Source organism: Anomaloglossus baeobatrachus, chromosome 4 (assembly GCF_048569485.1).
Source record: "Anomaloglossus baeobatrachus isolate aAnoBae1 chromosome 4, aAnoBae1.hap1, whole genome shotgun sequence".
Taxonomy (NCBI): Eukaryota; Metazoa; Chordata; class Amphibia; order Anura; family Aromobatidae; genus Anomaloglossus; species Anomaloglossus baeobatrachus.
In genome coordinates this window covers 442,494,343-442,510,922 of record NC_134356.1, presented here as the reverse complement: position 1 = coordinate 442,510,922, position 16,580 = coordinate 442,494,343, and the positions used below count along the sequence as shown (strand labels likewise).

Here is a 16,580-nt window from a genome sequence, read left to right as displayed (position 1 = left end):
GATTATTTTTCACAAAAATATAGATTTGTTTATTTTTTTCCAATTTTTTCATTGTTTGACTATTTAAACTTTATTTAGCAGTGTGATGATGTTCAAAACGCATCTATCAAAACGCAGGTGGAAAAGCAGGTAAAAAGCGCTGAAAACGCATCTAAAACGTGGTAAATACGCATGCGTTTTCAGCGCTAAATTTCTGAAAAAGGCAACTTTGGTCAAATCAGTTAAGCCAAAAAAGTGCGTTTAGAACTGCAAGTAGATGAACGCAAAGTGGGGCCCTAGCCTCACAGCTAAAAGGAAAAAAAGAAATTACATTCTCCCTGCAGCTGCTCGATTGCAGTCACCTGGGCCATGTGTGAAACGGTTATAGTCACCTCTCAGTGAGCACACTGTAATTACTTTCCAGCACGCTGATTGACAGCCTGCTCAGCATACATGGTGCACACACATACAGTATGTTACAGAGCAGGTTGTCAATGTGTCGGGCAGTGATCACAGCTCACTCACTGTATAGTGCGCAGTTACTGTAACAGCTCTCTGTTCTGCCCAGTGGCTACAAGGGAGCTGCTGCTGTGAGAATATTTTTTCATTTTCGCCCTGTGGTTACCTTTCCTGTAAGTCTGTTAGTCATGATTTAAGCACGACTAAGCTAATTACCACTATATCTGCAGGTAAGTAGCATTTTTGGAAATTACAGGTTTTCATTAATTTTACATATAAGTGCCCACTACCAGCAGCGCTGTCATCTTGAGCAAGATGATTTATTAGTAGGGAGTATGTCACAAAGGTGACCAAGGTTTCAGCTATCACCAGAGGGACTCACTAGTCAATCATGCAGGTCCGAAAGTGGCTGTCTAAAGGCTGCTTTACACACAACAATATTGCTAGCAATCTCGTTAGCGATGTGACACGCCCAGATCGTTGTTACGATTTGCCGAGATCGCACATAGGTCGTTTTGTAGAGGTCACGCGTACACATCTCACAAATGACGCTACATCGTTCAGCGATATATTGTTAGACCAAGGCGGTCGTGTGGATGTTGTTCGTCGTTGGCAGGGTGTCAAACGTAGCAATATGTCTGCTGCATTCCAAACGACCAACAATATTTTGAAAATGAACGACATGTCAACGATCAACGATTTTCACCCTATTTGCGATCGTTCAGAGTCGCACGTAGGTGTCACATGGAACGATGTCGCTAACGATGACGGAAGTGCGTCAAGAAAACCGTGACCCCGACAACATATCGTCAGATAAATCGTAGCGTGTAAAGCGGCCTTTAGAGGAATCTGTCCGAGACTTTAAGGGCCCGAGCCCACGATCAGGATTAGCAGCATTTTGAACGCAGAGTATTTTTCCTGGTGCCAAAACGCTCTGTTGTACAGTACAAGCACAGTGGCTGGGATTAATAGAAATCTCCTGCCAACTGTGCTTCCTTTTAACGCTGCATAAACTGAACTGTGGTGCAAGTTTCCTAACCGCAGCATATCAATTTCTTGTGTGGAGATGCTTGAGTTTCCCATGCGGACAGACGTAGGGAAAATACACTGTGTCCAGAATGCCTATTAATCCCAATCGTGGACACATACCCTAACAATGATAACCTTTATCCTTAGGATATGTCATAAATGTCTGATCAAGGGGGGGTGTCACCAAGCACCTCTGCCAATTAGGCTACTTCCACACATCAGTTTTTTTCCATCAGGCACAATCCGGAAAAGAACGGATAAAACGGATCCGGCGCCGGATCCGTTTTATCCCCATTGATTTGTACTAGCGCCGGATTGTGCCTGATGGCCTTGCGTTGCATCCGGCTTTTGCCGGATCCGTCATAATTGGCTAATGCGGTGGCCGGATGGAATGTCTCTTGTAATGTTTTTTTGTCTCTGACAAAAAAACGCATAGCCAGATCTGGCGTAATGCGGCAAAAAACTGCTCCGTTTTTTAAACTGACCATGCTCCAATTTATTGAAAAAAAACCGGATCCAGCAAAAAAAAAAAACAGACAAAACGGATGCAAAAACAGATGCGCTGGATCTGTTTTTTGACGGATCAGGTATACTGGATCCGTAAAAAAAAAAAGGATTCGACGCATCCATCTTTGCATATTCTGCGCCAGATCCGTTGCATCAGGCACACGCCGGATTGTGCCTGATGCCAAAAAAAATGATGTGTGAAAGTAGCCATAGCTGCTTATGGTGTCACCTGCTGGAACTACTCAGTTGCAAAGCTGCACAGCTACAGCGATAGAATAGTGGCCACGGACAGGTACTGCACATTTGCCTCCTATTGATTGGAATAAAGGGCGGATTTGCAGTACCCAGCTAAGGCCACTTTAGTTGATGGAACTGTGCAGCAGTGTAGTTTAGCCAGCAGCGGTACGGGGAACAGCCGTTCAGCAGGGGTGCTGGGTGTTCAGGACAACCCCTTTAAATCTTTGCTCATTCTGAGGTTATGTTTCATGCATTGATTAGAAGCCCATGATTATAAAGGACATTGCGGAGCTTAGCAATTTTTACTGTGTAGGGGGAACCTACTATCAAGATACTAGTGTGATTATCCTCAGTGCCTAATGGCACATACTTGTGCAGAGACCTTACAGCTCCAAACTACGAGCTCGTGCATTGCTACAGGAGCCATGTGTGCTGGCATATTATACAGGTTAGGTGGAATGCACATGTCCAGATTACACCACCTTCTCAATATCTCACCCAACTGCGGCTCTCCTGCCACAAACTAATAATCTTGTACTTGCCTGAGGTCGTCTGTTCGGCTCAGCAGACCAGTGGCCAGGCACTGGGTGCCACAAACTAATAATCTCATACTTGCCTATGAGGCCGTCTGTTTAGGTCAGCAGACCTGTGGCCGGGCATTGGGTGACACACACTAATAATCTCATACTTGCCTATGGGGCCATTGGTTCGGGCCAGCAGACCTGTGGCCGGGCATTGTGTGCCACAAACTAATAATCTCATATTTGCTTATGGGGCCATTGTTTCTGGCCAGCAGACCTGTGGCTGTGCATTGGGTGCCACAAACTAATAATCTTGTACTTGCCTATTAGTATGTTTGTTTGGGTCAGCAGACCTGTGGCCGGACATTGAGTGCCACAAACTAATAATCTTGTACTTGCCTATGAGACTTCTGTTCAGGTCAGCAGACCTGTGGCTGGGCATTGTGTGCCACAAACTAATAATCTCCTACTTGCCTTGGGGCCATTGGTTCGGGCCAGCAGACCTGTGGCCAGGCATTGGGTGCCACAAACTAAAAATCTCATACTTGCCTATGGCGCCATTGGTTTGGGTCAGCAGACCTGTGGCCGGGCAATGAGTGCCACAAACTAATAGTCTTGTACTTGCCTAATTCTGCCTAAGTTTCAGTTCTCACAATTAGTATTTGTGGAGTTTTTTACAGTACATATTTTTGTTGTACAGCGTATTATAGCTCCATTAACATTTATGGAATGTATGAAAACCTTGTGTCCACTGTGCTGTTCTCTAATGCTGCGAATTTGACCTTTGTCGCTTTTCAAATCCAAAATACGTCAATTTCTCTTGCTGTAAATGTGGCGCTCTGAGGCGTCAGATGCCTTATTGCTTCCAGTAACAGGTGCGGTGCTAACCCCGGGTTCCTGGAAGACCAGTGCCGGTAAACACCATTCAAACACACATAATTCTGCCCTTTTTCCCAGACTGGGTAACAGGCTAAGGACAGATCTGATGGATGGCCACCTATTGGTCGGGACTTATCCAATCCGCTAGTCAGAAACCTGGGAGGAGGGGCTAGTTATGGCAGTTGACAGTAGATGGACATCTTGTCAGACATTCAGTCAGTAAGACATTCAGTCAGTCGGACAGTCAGTCACAAGTCAGTCCGAAGTCGACGTTCAGAGAGTGTGAAGTGACTTGTAGGGCTAAAGGAGTATGGTCGCCAGGGAGATTACGGAGTGAGTACGCACGGGACCAGGCACCAGCGGGGTGCAGAGCCCTAGTTCAGGAAGACACTTCAAGCTCCCCTGATAAATCTGCCCGGTGAGGGAATCATCAGAGTTCCTCATCAACGTTGGTGTCCGGGGCACAGCAGCAAAGATGGAACCTGGGAACTGGGACAGAGGTCCAACCCAAGAGAGGTTCAAGCTGCCTGCCATACGGGCCAGAACTGTGACAACAGGAGGGGACCACAGAATTCTTTACGCCACGGGGACCCACCAACTGTAGACAGGTGCATGGAAGTAAAGCTCACCAGGTCACCACACCGGCACTGGGATCAAGGGAATACCGGATTAACTGAGGCCTAGATTGGTAGAAACCAGCACCAGCCGGGTTGCAGCTTCACGGAACCAGTGAGTAAATAACAAGTTAAACCGTAGCCCCTGGGTTGTCTGAATTCTTCCTGCACCTCTGCATCATCATCTTTCACCATAATACCCCCACCATCATCCTCCGCTGGGGCTAGCTCTACTTGCTGAGAGCCATAACATCCAAGCTGCTCAATACCATCAGCCCCAGTAGTGAGACTTTGCAGCGGTGGCTTTTCCCATATAGTCGCATACTGCAAGTGGCGTCACGAAAAACATTTTATTTTTATTTTCCCCTTTCTTTTAAGCGACCCCCCAGAGTCACGGAACCGGGCACCCGCCACCCGTGATACGTCCCCGTGATTCAACGTCCAGGACCGAGTACTCCACATAGTCTGGTGTGAATGTTTTACAGACATTGACTTACAGACTGGTCACCTGGCTATAACGTCATGGAAGGTCCTGTTAACTCGTGGGGGTATTCACTGAACTGCTCGTCACTCGGCAGTCTTCGGCTGTTTTTGGCCGTGTTTGCGTTGATGTCAGGGTTCACCTGAGTTCATCGCTGCCATTAACTTGATTGAACTTTGACTGTCACTGTGCGAGTCTCGCATCGTATCACCCGACACAACGCACACTCTCCTGACAGGAGCGGGTCAGCTGCATGCATTTCCATGTAGCTGAGGCGCTCCTGTCAGGTGTCAGGCCATGCGGGGTGATGCAATGCGAGTCATACGCTAGTGGAATCATACCCCTAGTGTCAGCCTGCTTCTCTCTCTGTAGAGATGCTTGTCTTTACTGAGAGATGAAGCAGAGCTGCCAATGCTCTCCCTGCTTCTCTCTCTAGAGACACTTGTCTATACTGAGTGATGAAGCAGAGCAAACATTGCTCTACCTGTGGACTACGTCGTACTAAGGATTTTTTTATAATAAAGATTGAGTCTCTAAATGTTTTTTTGTTTTATTTGTAATAAAAAAAATTTCTATGTGTGTTTTTTTACTGTTTACTATAAATTCATGGTGGCCATGTCTAATTTGGAGTGACACCATGAATTTTGGTCTAAGTACCAGTTGAAAATACAAAGCTGGTATTAACCCCTTTATTATCCAGCGTGCCACCGCCATCATGGCCGCTGGATGAGCCAGGTAAAGTGCCTGGAAATGGTGCTAAGACATAATGCGCCACTTCCAGGGTCGGCTGCGGTTTCTAGCGTGGGGGGCCCAGAACGCTTGGGCCTTACCACTTTGAGAATCCCAGCCTCCAGTTGCCTGGCTTTACCTGACTGACGATCAAAATATGGTGGGAGCTCACGCATTTTTAATTATTTTTTTAAATAATTAAAAAAATAAATAAATAATGGGCTTCCTGTATTTTGATTGCCAGCCAAGGTAAAGCCAGGCAGATGGGGGTGGCAGCCCATAGCAGTCCGCTTTATCTGCGCTGAATCAAAAATACTGCAGAGCGCTGTCATTTTTTAAAATTATTTATTTTTACACTACTTATGTGTGAGGGACCCAACAGCCAATCACAGACGCTGTCACGCAGAATGGGAATATGTGATTGGCTGTTGGAGTAACCTGGAATCTGCCCATACATTCTAGAATGCATGGGCTAGTTTCAGGTTACTCCAGCATCCAATCACAGATGCCCACTCTGTAACAGTGTCCGTGACTGTCTGTTATTTTAACAGTAAAATAAAACAACACAGAGAAAAAATATTTTATTAGAAATAAAACAGAAGACATTTAGAACCCCATCTTTATTACTAAAAAAAAAAAAAAAAAAAACCTCCGACGTAGTCCAAAGGCAGACGAGCATCTTCAGCTCTGCTACATCTGACTTACAGGACCTTCATGACGTCATAGCCATGTGACCAGTCTGGAGTGAATGTTGTTACCTCGTGGGTTACAGGATCTTCAGTGACGTCATAGCCATGTGACCAGTCTGTAACCCAGTGTCTGTACAACATTCACATCAGACTGGTCACATGGCTATGACGTCATGGAAGGTCCTATAAGTCAGTTGTGGTTACCTGGGGGCACAGCAATTATCGGACCAGGAAGCAGAAGCAGCCGGAAGACAGAGTCTACAAGGACGTGTCGCGGCCGCGGGACCTGTAAGTATAATGACAATGTTATTATTAACTATATTCTTTATTTTACAGCCCCCCCACCCATAACATAACTGTAAAGTCCAAGTTCGATGTTCGGACGCAAGTTCGCGTTATCTCAGAACCCGAACTAGAACTTTACAAAATGTTCGGGTTAGGCTCCCGAACGTGAACATCGGGGGGTTCTCCCCATTACTAATCACCACAGTTGATACTCAATACTGCGGGGACATGTTCACAGCAGAGACTGAATTCTGACCTAAAATAGATATAACTCTTAATAATAATTAGGGCAAAATCTGACTCAAAACTGCCTGAAAGCTTGAGGCACCTAAGTAACACATGGAGAGCTATGCTCGCCCCCCTACATGTGAATGGGCCACATCTGATGCTCAACACTCAACATGCAGACACTATTCCCATCAGCGATCCCTACAACCAGTGCAGGTACTATCCCTGGGCGAGAGTGGCCGATAACATGGAGCACTAGCTTGCATTTTTTTTGTTTCCCGCTCTTACCCAAGACTGTCTTGGAATTTTGTCTCAGTAGAGCCAAAGCTTCGTGAGGCTGTCCTGTGTTTACACGGGCACTCCCTGACCTAACGGTGTAACCTGGGCACCCAGAGTGCATGGGGCCCGTGCCCAGAGCGCCAGGGGTCTGTACCCAGTGTCGACAATGCTAGTGGTCCATGCCCGATGCCCAGAGCGCCAGGGGCCGTACCCTGTGCCCATAGCGCCAAGGCTCCATGCCCTAAGTGCCAAGGTCACATGCTCTGTACCCAGAGCGCCAGGGGTTTGACCCAGATGCCCAGAGTCCGTGCCAGGTGCCCAGAGCGCCAGGGGTCCGTGTCTAGTGCCCAGAGCACCAGGGGTCCGTGCCCGATGTCCAGAGACCCAGGTGTCTGTGCCCGGTGCCCAGGGCGCACAGGGTCCGTGCCCTGAAAGCCAAAGGTCCATGCCCAGTGTGCCAGAGGTCTGTGCCCAGTGTGCCATGGGTCCGTGCCCAGTGTGCCATGGGTCCGTGCCCAGAGCACCAAGGGTACATGCTCTGTGCCCAGAACGCCAGGGGTTTGTGCCAGATGCCTAAAGCGCCAGGAGTCCGTGCTAGGTGCCCAGAACGCCAGGAGTCCATGCTAGGTGCCCAGAACGCCAGGAGTCCGTGTCCAGAGCTAGGACTGTGGAGTCGGAGTTCATTTTGGTGGAATCGGAGTCGGTATAAAATGGACCAACTCCAACTCCTAAAATATATAATAAATTGAGGACAGTAGTGCAATGCAGAATGTGCTGAATATTTTTTCATAGGAATTTGGGAAAGTTATGAAAGGTCCTATAAATGGCTGTTCTATTCCTGATCTAAGGCTACATTCACACACAGCGTTTTTGCGTTTTTTTGAGGATACGTTTTTCAGCTGCAAAAGCAGATCAGCTTTTTAAAAAAACCGCATCACCTGAAAGGTTTTTGAGCTCATAGATGTTTTCAATAGCAAAAGCAGATTAGAAAAACGCCACACAAACTGACATGCTCATTCTTTGTGAGGGTCCATTTTTGAGCTTATTATTGCCGCCAGAACCCATAAAATTGATTCCATCGTGAAGAGACGTGCTGGAAAAGGACAATTGTCGATCGAGCCACTCGGTGAGGCAGCACTTATTTAATGATTGAGCGATTGCTTGAACTAAAATCGTTTCTTATAGATATGGCGAACCCTCAGGTAACCCTAAATGAAGGTCAATGGACACAGGTGGCTGAATTGGAGGAATTGCTTAATTACCCATTTACTGTGACTAAAAAATTACAAGCTGAGGATTTAACTCCTGGCATTTTCATAAGGGAGTGGAAGAACTTGCTATTTTGCCTGTCCCAAAGAGGAGGTTTAATCGCAGATGGCATTTCTGCTTCAATGAAACAGAGAGACAATGCTATTGGAAAATAAAATTCTTCTGGCAGCTGTTTATGTGGACCCAAGTCATCGTATACTGCTTGATGATTACAAGCTTACTAAATGAAAGAAGCTCTGACTGAGGTAGCAGTTAGGATGAGCGGCTACAGGACTGCCAGGTGCAAGAGGACTTGGGTCCTGACAGTGCTACTGCTGCCATATCTTCATCCTCATCAGATGAGTTTAACTTTGACAAGTATTTGATGACATGGAGCAGCAAAGTGTTGCAGCAAGGAAACAGATTTCACTCCGTCTCCTATAGCAGCAAATTGACCAGATTTAAGCAAAATTTTTCACTTGCTCTCAAATAGAAAAATTCAATCGTTCATCAAAACTGACTGTGCATGAGGCAATTCCTTTACACCCGGAAATTGTTAGAGATGTTGCCCATGTGGTTACGGCTTTGCCTCCAACCCAAGTTACTGTAGAGAGGTTGTTCTCTAGCCTTAAAATTATTAGGTCAGATTTGAGGTCATCTGCGAAGGAGGATCTGATGGAAGCAATTCTATTTCTTACAACAAATTCATAGACCGCACAAATGTTATTTACTATGTTTTTGTTGAAAACTGCTTTTTGCCACTAATTATATATATATATATTATATATATATATATATATATATACACAAACACACAAATTATATGTGTGTAATCTATATCACAGTATTACGTATTTACAATTTACTCGTTTTTTTGTGTTCTAAAGTTGTATTCCAATAAATATATTTTATGTTCTATCTAAATATCTTGATTATTGTATCATAAAAATGATTAAATGTCTGTTCACATTGTACTACAATACATTTTTAACTTAAATATGAGCAATGTATGTGGGAGTCTGAGTCAGTGCAATGGAAATTGAGGAGTCTGAGTCGCAGGTTTGGCTTACCGACTCTACAGCCCTGCCCAGAGCACCAGGGGTCCATACTCAATGCCCAGAATGCCAAGGATCCATGCCAGGTGCCCTGAGCAAAAATGGTTTGTGCCTAGTGCGCCAGGTGTCCGTGCCCGATGCCCAGAGAGCCATGCGTCCGTGCCCAGAGCAAATGGGGTCCGTGCCCTGAAAGCCAAGGTTCCGTGCCCAGTGCGCCGGGGTCCGTGCCCGATGCCCAGAGCGGGAATGGTCCATGCCCGGTGTCCAGAATGCCAGGGGTCTATGCCCAGTGCCCCAGGGGTCCGTGCCCTGTGCCCATAGCGCTAAGGGTCCATGCCCTAAGCGCCAAGGGTATGTGCTCTGTGCCCAGAGCGCCAGGGGATTGTGCCAGAAGCTCAGAGCGCCAGGAGTCCGTGCCAGGTGCTCAGAGCGCCAGGGGTCAGTGCCCAGAGAGCCGGGGGTTCGTGCCTGGTGCCCAGAGCATCAGAGGTCCGTGGTTTGAGCGGGAAGGGTCTGTGCCCGATGCCCAGAATGCCAAGGGTCCATGCCCAATGCCCAGAATGCCAAGGGTTCATGCCAGGAGCCCAGAGCACCAAGGGTCCTATGCCCAATGCCCAGAATGCCAAGGGTTCTTGCCAGGAGCCTAGAGCACCAAGGGTCTATGCTCTAAGTGCCAAGGGCACGTGCTCTGTGCCCAGAGCGTTAGGGTTCCATAACGCCAGGAGTCCGTGCCCAGAATGCCAGGGGTCCATGCCCGAAGCCCAGGATCTGTGCCAGGTGCCCTGAGCGCCAATGATTTGTGCCCAGTGCACCAGGTGTCCGTGCCCAGAGAGCCAAGGGTCCGGCCCCATGTCCATAGAGCGAGCCAAGGGTTCGCGCCTAATGGTCAGGGGCCCGTGCCCGGTGCCTATAGAGCCAGAGGTCGGTGCCGGTGCCCGCAGCAGTGGCCGTGTCTTCCCTGCTGTAGTAAATCTGTGTCTCCCTCTGAACACGCCTGTCTGCGCTTGCGCCCTCCCCTCTCCCCCCGCCCTGCACTCACATCCTGCAGTCTCCGTCTCTCCTGCTGCTGCTGTCTCCGGGGTCTCTTCCTGCTGGGATTGGGAGAGACATCTGTGTGTTGTCTCTTAAGGCCCCCACCCAACCGATCTGAGGAGTCTCCGGTCCCCGGCCACTGCGGGCGGTCTCCATTGCCGAGGCCCTTGAGATGTGTGCGGCCCTGGCGAGCTGTCTGTGGCTGTGCTAGCCGGTGGTATACGGACGCCTGTGGAGCGGCGCCCTCTGCCCGGATCTGTGTGGCGCTCTCTCCCTGGACTTATGAGCGGCTGTCTCTAATGACGTCTCCCTGGACTGTGCTGGCCGGCCGTCTCTTAGCTGCTGTGGATGTCTCTTCGTGCTGTCAGGAGGCCTGAGATCTTCGGGGACAGAGAAAAGGGTAATAATACTGAGTCTCCTATGTGCAGCCCTCATCATACACCCTAATGTGCAGCCCCTCCATCATACAGTCCCCCCATCATGCACCCTAATGTGCAGTCCCCCCCCTATCATAAACCCTAATGTTGTGCAGTCCCCCCCCATCATAAACCCTAATGTGCAGTCCCCCCCCATCATAAACCCTAATGTGCAGTCCCCCCCCCCTCGTAAACCCTAATGTGCGGTCCCCCCCATCATACACCCTGATGTACAGTCCCCCCCCCTATCGTACACCCTGATGTACAGTCCCCCCCCATCGTACACCCTGATGTACAGTCCCCCCCCCCCATCGTACACCCTGATGTACAGTCCCCCCCCCCCATCGTACACCCTGATGTACAGTCCCCCCCCATCGTACACCCTGATGTACAGTCCCCCCCCATCGTACACCCTGATGTACAGTCCCCCCCCCCATCGTACACCCTGATGTACAGTCCCCCCCCCCCATCGTACACCCTGATGTACAGTCCCCCCCCATCGTATACCCTGATGTACAGTCCCCCCCCCCCCATCGTACACCCTGATGTACAGTCCCCCCCCCATCGTACACCCTGATGTACAGTCCCCCCCCATCGTACACCCTGATGTACAGTCCCCCCCCCACCGTACACCCTGATGTACAGTCCACCCCCCCCCATCGTAAACCCTAATGTGCAGTCCCCCCATCATACACCCTGATGTACAGTCCCCCCCATCGTACACCCTGATGTACAGTCCCCCCCCCCATCGTACACCTGATGTACATCCCCCCCCCCATCGTACACCCTGATGTACAGTCCCCCCCCATCGTACACCCCGATGTACAGTCCCCCCCCATCGTACACCGATGTACAGTCCCCCCCCATCGTACACCGATGTACAGGTCCCCCCCCCATCGTACACCCCCGATGTACAGTCCCCCCCCATCGTACACCCTGATGTACAGTCCCCCCCCATCGTACACCCTGATGTACAGTCCCCCCCCATCGTACAACCCTGATGTACAGTCCCCCCCCCATCGTACACCCTGATGTACAGTCCCCCCCCCCATCGTACACCCTGATGTACAGTCCCCCCCCATCGTACACCCTGATGTACAGTCCCCCCCATCGTACACCCTGATGTACAGTCCCCCCCCCCATCGTACACCCTGATGTACAGTCCCCCCCCCATCGTACACCCTGATGTACAGTCCCCCCCCATCGTAAACCCTGATGTACAGTCCCCCCCCCCCCCCATCGTACACCCTGATGTACAGTCCCCCCCCCATCGTACACCCTGATGTACAGTCCCCCCCCCCATCGTACACCCTGATGTACAGTCCCCCCCCCACTCGTACACCCTGATGTACAGTCCCCCCCCCCCATCGTACACCCTGATGTACAGTCCCCCCCCCCATCGTACACCCTGATGTACAGTCCCCCCCCCCCATCGTACACCCTGATGTACAGTCCCCCCCCATCGTACACCCTGATGTACAGTCCCCCCCATCGTACACCCTGATGTACAGTCCCCCCCCCATCGTACACCCTGATGTACAGTCCCCCCCCATCGTACACCCTGATGTACAGTCCCCCCCCATCGTACACCCTGATGTACAGTCCCCCCCCATCGTACACCCTGATGTACAGTCCCTCCCCCCATCGTACACCCTGATGTACAGTCCCCCCCCCATCGTACACCCTGATGTACAGTCCCCCCCATCGTACACCCTGATGTACAGTCCCCCCCCCATCGTACACCCTGATGTACAGTCCCCCCCATCGTACACCCTGATGTACAGTCCCCCCCCCATCGTACACCCTGATGTACAGTCCCCCCCCATCGTACACCCTGATGTACAGTCCCCCCCATCGTACACCCTGATGTACAGTCCCCCCCCATCGTACACCCTGATGTACAGTCCCCCCCCATCGTACACCCTGATGTACAGTCCCCCCCCATCGTACACCCTGATGTACAGTCCCCCCCCATCGTACACCCTGATGTACAGTCCCCCCCCATCGTACACCCTGATGTACAGTCCCCCCCATCGTACACCCTGATGTACAGTCCCCCCCATCGTACACCCTGATGTACAGTCCCCCCCCATCGTACACCCTGATGTACAGTCCCCCCCCCCATCGTACACCCTGATGTACAGTCCCCCCCCATCGTACACCCCGATGTAGTCCCCCCCCCATCGTACACCCTGATGTACAGTCCCCCCCCCATCGTACACCCTGATGTACAGTCCCCCCCCCATCGTACACCCTGATGTACAGTCCCCCCCCCATCGTACACCCTGATGTACAGTCCCCCCCCATCGTACACCCTGATGTACAGTCCCCCCCCATCGTACACCCTGATGTACAGTCCCCCCCCATCGTACACCCTGATGTACAGTCGTCCCCCATCGTACACCCTGATGTACAGTCGTCCCCCATCGTACACCCTGATGTACAGTCGTCCCCCATCGTACACCCTGATGTACAGTCGTCCCCCATCGTACACCCTGATGTACAGTCGTCCCCCATCGTACACCCTGATGTACAGTCGTCCCCCATCGTACACCCTGATGTACAGTCCCCCCCCATCGTACACCCTGATGTACAGTCGTCCCCCATCGTACACCCTGATGTACAGTCGTCCCCCATCGTACACCCTGATGTACAGTCCCCCCCCATCGTACACCCTGATGTACAGTCCCCCCCCCCCCCCCCCCATCGTACACCCTGATGTACAGTCCCCCCCATCGTACACCCTGATGTACAGTCGTCCCCCCCCCCCCATCGTACACCCTGATGTACAGTCCCCCCCCATCGTACACCCTGATGTACAGTCCCCCCCCCCATCGTACACCCTGATGTACAGTCCCCCCCCCATCGTACACCCTGATGTACAGTCCCCCCCCCCATCGTACACCCTGATGTACAGTCCCCCCCCCCATCGTACACCCTGATGTACAGTCCCCCCCCCCATCGTACACCCTGATGTACAGTCCCCCCCCATCGTACACCCTGATGTACAGTCCCCCCCCCATCGTACACCCTGATGTACAGTTCCCCCCCCATCGTACACCCTGATGTACAGTCTCCCCCCCATCATACACCCTGATGTACAGTCCCCCCCCCATCATACACCCTGATGTACAGTCGTCCCCCCCCCCATCGTACACCCTGATGTACAGTCCGTCCCCCCCATCATCCCCCCCCCATCGTACACCCTGATGTACAGTCCCCCCCATCGTACACCCCGATGTACAGTCCTCCCCCCCATCGTACACCCCGATGTACAGTCCCCCCCCCCATCGTACACCCCGATGTACAGTCCCCCCCCCCATCGTACACCCTGATGTACAGTCCCCCCCCATCGTACACCCTGATGTACAGTCCCCCCCCCCCATCGTACACCCCGATGTACAGTCCCCCCCCCCATCGTACACCCTGATGTACAGTCCCCCCCCATCGTACACCCCGATGTACAGTCCCCCCCCCATCGTACACCCCGATGTACAGTCCCCCCCCCCCATCGTACACCCCGATGTACAGTCCCCCCCCCCCCATCGTACACCCCGATGTACAGTCCCCCCCCATCGTACACCCCGATGTACAGTCCCCCCCCATCGTACACCCCGATGTACAGTCCCCCCCCCATCGTACACCCCGATGTACAGTCCCCCCCATCGTACACCCCGATGTACAGTCCCCCCCCCCATCGTACACCCTGATGTACAGTCCCCCCCCCCATCGTACACCCTGATGTACAGTCCCCCCCCATCGTACACCCTGATGTACAGTCCCCCCCATCGTACACCCCGATGTACAGTCCCCCCCCCCCATCGTACACCCTGATGTACAGTCCCCCCCCCCCATCGTACACCCTGATGTACAGTCCCCCCCCATCGTACACCCTGATGTACAGTCCCCCCCCATCGTACACCCTGATGTACAGTCCCCCCCCCCATCGTACACCCTGATGTACAGTCCCCCCCCATCGTACACCCTGATGTACAGTCCCCCCCCCCCCATCGTACACCCTGATGTACAGTCCCCCCCCCCCCATCGTACACCCTGATGTACAGTCCCCCCCCATCGTACACCCTGATGTACAGTCCCCCCCCATCGTACACCCTGATGTACAGTCCCCCCCCATCGTACACCCTGATGTACAGTCCCCCCCCATCGTACACCCTGATGTACAGTCCCCCCCCATCGTACACCCTGATGTACAGTCGTCCCCCATCGTACACCCTGATGTACAGTCGTCCCCCATCGTACACCCTGATGTACAGTCGTCCCCCATCGTACACCCTGATGTACAGTCGTCCCCCATCGTACACCCTGATGTACAGTCGTCCCCCATCGTACACCCTGATGTACAGTCCCCCCCCATCGTACACCCTGATGTACAGTCCCCCCCCCCCCCCATCGTACACCCTGATGTACAGTCCCCCCCCCATCGTACACCCTGATGTACAGTCCCCCCCCATCGTACACCCTGATGTACAGTCCCCCCCCCATCGTACACCCTGATGTACAGTCCCCCCCATCGTACACCCTGATGTACAGTCCCCCCCCATCGTACACCCTGATGTACAGTCCCCCCCCATCGTACACCCTGATGTACAGTCCCCCCCCATCATACACCCTGATGTACAGTCGTCCCCCCCCCATCGTACACCCTGATGTACAGTCGTCCCCCCCATCATACACCCTGATGTACAGTCCCCCCCCCATCGTACACCCTGATGTACAGTCCCCCCCCCATCGTACACCCTGATGTACAGTCGTCCCCCCCATCATACACCCTGATGTACAGTCGTCCCCCCCATCATACACCCTGATGTACAGTCCCCCCCCCCCCCATCGTACACCCTGATCTACAGTTCTCCATCACAGCCTGAGCCTTGTGGTGCGTTTACCACAACACACGACTTGTGTCTGCTCTGTGGAGGGGTCAGACACTGCCCGCACACCCCAGATGCCATCCTGCCACCCCTCTGAGCTTGATGAGTGCCCCAGCCTCATGCCAGTCATTCCCGATGGGTGATGTGTACAGTAGGTGTATGGCCGTGCTGTAATTGCTGCCAGTATGCGCGGTATTTGTGGTATTTGGGATCTGAGTAGTGTGGAGGATCGGGCAGTGCTGGACTGGAGATGTTTCATTTGGGTCCTGGGCACACAGTGCTGGGCCGTGTAGTCAGGGCCCCGTGCCCAGAGGGAAGGGGACGCTCCTCCATTGCTGACCATTGTGCCTCTTCTGCTGATTTCTGTAGTGAAGAGACTTCCAGCTGTAGCATTTACAGTAATGGCAGCGATCATATTCCTATGGAGCCTCCGCCATATCCCCTCCTATTCCTTACGTAGATCCACACCCTGCTGGAATCACACGTGTAGACTTTTTATGCATTTTTGTGCCAAAGCCATGAGTGGATCCAAAAAGCCGGAAGGTTATACAGCAAAGCGCGGTACTCCTCTCCGTATATCAGACCCGGGGCCGTGTGCTCAGCCTTACCTTTACCTCAGCAATTTTCTGCTGATTATTTATTTATTTATTTATTAGCTTATAAAAAAAAGTCCTGCTTTTCTTGCTTTTTTTCTTTTTTTTTTTTTGGGTGTAATATTCCTTTTTATTTACATATGTAATATTTCATGTGTTTTTCCAGCTCTACAGACAAAGCTATGGGAAAACGCAGGAAGCAGGGCTGTTTGTAGCGTGTCTAATGTTTTCTTATTGATTTATAGCCAACATCTGGCTGCAATGCTGATCTTCCTCAGGGAGGTGGTAAAAATTGCATAATTTTTGCCAAAAAAAAGGGAAAATGTATGTTCAAACACCTTCCCTGTAATGTAGCGCGTGGTTTATCACAACGTGGCACCTGCCTGTTACAGACCGGACGCACGGACATCACGCTGCAGGTCCTATGTGAT

The 16,580-nt window shown here is 51.6% G+C and overlaps 1 protein-coding gene across 5 annotated transcripts in view; it reads left to right on the top strand.

Moving 5' to 3' along the window:
- Positions 1–10,263: 10,263 nt before the first annotated feature.
- Positions 10,264–16,580, top strand: part of MYO9A (myosin IXA) — a 235,568-nt gene continuing 229,251 nt past the window's right edge. For all 5 annotated transcript variants that reach the window (XM_075345532.1, XM_075345530.1, XM_075345533.1 and 2 more), the window contains exon 1: positions 10,264–10,651. The gene's annotated coding sequence lies outside the window, so the exon portion shown is untranslated. The remainder of the gene's footprint in view (positions 10,652–16,580) is intronic.